The 4,531-nt window shown below is 48.2% G+C and overlaps 1 pseudogene; it reads right to left on the bottom strand.

Annotated features, from left to right (window-relative positions):
- Positions 1-2,563: 2,563 nt before the first annotated feature.
- LOC123939446 lies at positions 2,564-2,754 on the bottom strand (annotated as a pseudogene).
- Between the last annotated feature and the right edge of the window lie 1,777 nt (positions 2,755-4,531).

The following is a 4,531-nucleotide window of genomic DNA, read 5'->3' as shown; positions in this document are numbered from 1 at the left end:
GTGCTGGGGCGGGGTGTGGGGTGGGGGCTGGCTCTCCAGGAGTTTCCTGTAAAAGAATAGAAGGAAACAGATTGGGACTGGCTCCAGGGGCCCTGCTCAGCCCAGCAGGCCCAGATGAGGATGTAAGGCTGGAGCAGCCGTGACCATGCTCGGAGCTCTGCGCGGCCTGGGCTAGAGCCACTGTGGTGTCTGTCCTCCAGGGCCTTTGGACAAAGATCAGTGATGGCTGTGAGGCTCCAGGCCCCCTCCCTTCCCCTCCGAGGGGCCATCACGTCCCTCCACACACAGTCTGGAGGCTTTTTGAGGTTTTCCTGGAGTCGAACTCCAGTCCGTCCCCATACTGTTTCAGACCAGGTGCCCGTCACCTGTGACTGAGCCTTGAAGCTCAGCCCACCAGCCACCCACCAAGGGACGTTGAATGCTTCCCTTTCCTCTCCCTCCTCGGGGCTCTCCATGCGGATGGGAAGACCAGCACCTTTCATGGAGGCCCTACAAACATTGTTCTTCTTCTTCTTTTTAAGGTTTTATTTTTTTTTATTTTTTATTTTTTTTTATTTACTTGACAGACAGAGATCACAAGTAGGCAGAGAGGCAGTCAGAGAGAGAGGAGGAAGCAGGCTCCCCACTGAGCAGAGAGCCTGATGCGGGGCTCGATCCCAGGACCCTGGGATCATGACCTGAGCTGAAGGCAGAGGCTTAACCCACTGAGCCACCCAGGCGCCCCTTAAGGTTTTATTTTTAAGTAATCTCTACAACCAATGTGGGGCTCCATCTCAGAAGCCTGAGGTCAAGAGTCGCTTGCTCCCCTGATGGAGCCAGCCAGGCGTCCCTCTGGTTATTCTGAACAGTTCTTCGTGTTAGTGGAGCTGCATTCCTTCCCAAAGCTCTAGGGAAGTATCTGTTCCTTGCCTCTTCCAGCTTCCAGCAGCTGTTGGACATTCCTTGGCTTGTGGCCACATCACTTCAGTCTCTGCCTCTGTCTTCACATCATCTTCTCCTTTGTGTGCCTCTTATAAAGACACTTGTCATTGAATCTCATGACCATCTGGATAATCCTGGATGACCTCCTCATCCCAAATCCTTAACTTAGTTACATCTGTGAAGACTGTTTTTCCATGGAAGGTAGTATTCCCAGGTTCTGGGGACTAAGATAACGATGTATTTTTGTGGGGGGTACCATTCAGGCATTATGGCTAGCTTTCCCCCTCTTTAAAGTTCCTCTTTTCACCTTTGTAATTATGTAAATACTACATATTATAATCGTTTATTATTTTGATGCACAAATTGTCCCCATTTTGGTCATTGGGGATCTCTTCAAGCTGGCTTTCGTGTCCCGTTGACATGGTTCCATCATTCTTTGAGCACTTTCTTACTTTCTGGAATAACAAGATGTTCCGTGTTCATCCTGTGCCCAACCTTGGGATCGGCTATTTCTCCAAGGAGCCCTAGTTACAAATGGTATTTAGAAACTGAGATCCAGTCAGTAGGCGTGCTCTTTGCTACTCAGGGGTAGCTTCTCTAAGGCCCTTCTCTCTCTCTCTCTCTTTTTTAAGATTTTTAAAAACCTGGGTGCCTGGGGGGCTCAGTGGGTTAAGCCTCTGCCTTCGGCTCAGGTCAGATCTCAGAGTCCTGGGATCGAGTCCCGCACTGGGTTTTCTGCTCAGCAGGGGGCCTGCTTCTCGCTGTCTCTCTACCTGCTTCTCTGCCTGCCTCTCTGCCTACTTGTGATCTCTGTCTGTCAAATAAATAAATAAAATCTTAAAAAAAAAACCTTTATTTATATGTTTTAGAGAGTTGGGGGTGGGTAGAGGAGCAGAGGCAGAGGGACAAACAGACTTTGTGCTGAGCGTAGCGCCCCATGCAGGGCTCAATCCTATGACCCTGAGATCATGACCTGAGACAAAAATCAAGAGCTGAAGGCTTAACCAACTGAATCACCCAGGCACCCCTCCAAGGCCCTTCTCTTAAATCTGGCTCTCCCTGAGTTTATTTGATCACTTGCCTTGTAACTAACCTCCCATCTCAGCACCACCCTCCCCTCAAGGATACCTTCTACTCAGGCTCTGACCCTTCACTCTGGGCCCTTCCCCATGCCTCCTGGGCTCTAACACCCTTCTCTGTGACTACTTCTCACCTCCACCGGCACGTTGCCTAACTTGTTCTGCCTCACCTTCGGGACTGGATTATTCCAGAAGTAAAGGGAAAACAAGAGAAGGAAGAGCTTTCCCTTTATTTTCAAATCATAAGCATTTCCTGCTGGCTCACAGTCTTCATCATGATTGCATTTTTTTTCACATTTTATTTATCTGTTTATTTTAGAGAGAGAATGTGCGTGTGGGGGGTGCGAGGAGGGAGGGAGAGAGACTGGCTGACTTCACTCTGAGTGCAGAGCTGGATCCCATGACCCCAAGATCATGACCTGAGCTGAAACCAAGAGTCAGACGCTCAACCCACTGAGCCAACCAGGCGCCCCTTATTGTGATCATTTTTTTTTTTAAAGATTTATTTATTTGACAGATCACAGGTAGGCAGAGAGGCAGGCAGAGAGAGGAAGGGAAGCAGGCTCCCTGCTGAGCAGAGATTCCTGATGCGCAGCTTGCAGCTTGATCCCAGGATGTTGGGATCATGACCTGAGCTGAAGGCAGAGGCTTTAACCCACTGAGCCACCCAGGCGCCCCTGTGATCATTTTTAATTAGCAATAATTGCGCCTCGGATAAACCTCATTGGCTACGATACTGCCACTGCGCAAAGCTTGTGATCATTTTTAATGGCAGTGTATTTACTATTTTGTGGCCTGTTTAACCACTTCCCTGTTTTTAAATGTTTAAGGTGCTTCTGGTTTTTCTTTTTCTTTCTTTTTTTTTTTTTTTTGGTTTTTCTTTTTATGACTGATACTGCTGTAGACAGCTACAGACTTCATTTTAGCCATTCTAATAGATACTTAGTTTTTTATTGTGTTTTTTATTTTCTTTTTCTATTACTTTTTAGAGATTCTATTTATTTGAGAGACAGAAAGACACAGAGAGAGAGTGAAGGGAGGAGCAGAGAGGGAGGGGGAGGGACAAGCAGATTCCATAATGAGTGGGGAGACTGACATGGTGCTGGATCCCAGGACCCTGAGATCATGACCTGAGCTGAAACCAAGAGTCAGACGCTCAACTCACTGGACCACCCAGGTGCCCCTATTGTGTGTGTGTGTTTTTTAAGATTTTATTTATTTATTTGACAGACAGAGATCACAAGTAGGCAGAGAGGCAGGCAGAGAGAGAGGGAGAAGCAGGCTCCCCGCTGAGCAGAGAGCCTGATGCAGAGCTCGACCCCAGGACCCTGGGATCATGACCTGAGCCGAAGGCAGAGGCTTTAACCCACTGAGCCACCCAGGTGCCCCTATTGTGGTTTTTTTTTTAAAGAGCTTTATTGAGATATAATTCACATGCCACTAAAGGCTGAAGGTTTGTGTCCCCTCAAAATTCATATTAAAATCCTAACTTCCAAGGTGATGGTATTAAGAAGTGGGGCCTTTGGGAGACGATTAGGTCATAAGGGTGGAGCCTTCCTGAACAGGAAGTGTGCCCTTATAAAAGAGACTCCAGAGAGCTAGCTTGTCCCTCTGAGCCTCAAGAGGACACAGTGAGAAGGCACCATCTATGAATCAGGAAGTGGGCTCTTGATGGACACTAAATCTGCTGTCATCCTGATCTCGAACTTCCCAGCCTCCAGAACTGGGAATAGATTTCTTTCTGTGGGAAACAGATTTCTTTCTGTTGTTTATAAGCCACCCAGTTTATGATATTTTGGTATAGCAATCTGACCACCCTAAGATGCATACTATACAATTTACCCATTTAAACTGTACAATTCTGTGGCTTTTAATATTATTCAGAGACTTGTGCAACCAGCACCATGGCCAATTTTAGAACATTTTCATTACCCGACAAAGAAATCCGCAATCATTATAGACCTATAGCTTTTTTTTTTTTTAAAGAAAGGCAGACTGCCACGTGCAGCGCCTCATTTGGATGTGTCTGGAGTCTTGGAAGTTTGACTACCCTACGTTCTCCTACAAATGGACCTTGAGAGCTTGTTTGGAGGTTCTAGCAGGGGAGCGCAGCTACTCGTATACCCTTGACCGAAGAACGGTCCTCTCCTCTGTCGGGGAAGGTCGTCCTCTTCGACGGAGCGCGCAGGTTCGGGAGGGACGCACATGGAGCGGTGAGGGAGGAAGGGGACCTATAGCTTTTAATAAGAAGGCTGGAAATCGGATGCGGTTGAGATGGGTAGCCCTTGCTCTCGGCCTGCTTCCAGTGACGCTTCCTGCTGGCTTGCTCAGAACATCCACACAATTCCCTCTCCTTCAGCTTCAGCAACAGACTCCTAACCATGGCTTCCTTCAGTGAGGACAGGAGGGAGGAAGGGCTGCTCCTTGCTTCCCCTAGGAAACAAGGGGGGCTGGAAAAGAGAAATGACCCCAGTGTACGGAACTGAGTCAGGGGCCTCCAGCCCGGAGGGGTGACGGTGGGGAGGACCGCA

The sequence above is a fragment of the Meles meles genome, chromosome 3 (genome assembly GCF_922984935.1).
Source record: "Meles meles chromosome 3, mMelMel3.1 paternal haplotype, whole genome shotgun sequence".
Taxonomy (NCBI): Eukaryota; Metazoa; Chordata; class Mammalia; order Carnivora; family Mustelidae; genus Meles; species Meles meles.
Note: the sequence above shows the minus strand (reverse complement) of the source record. Positions and strands in the feature narration are given on the sequence as shown.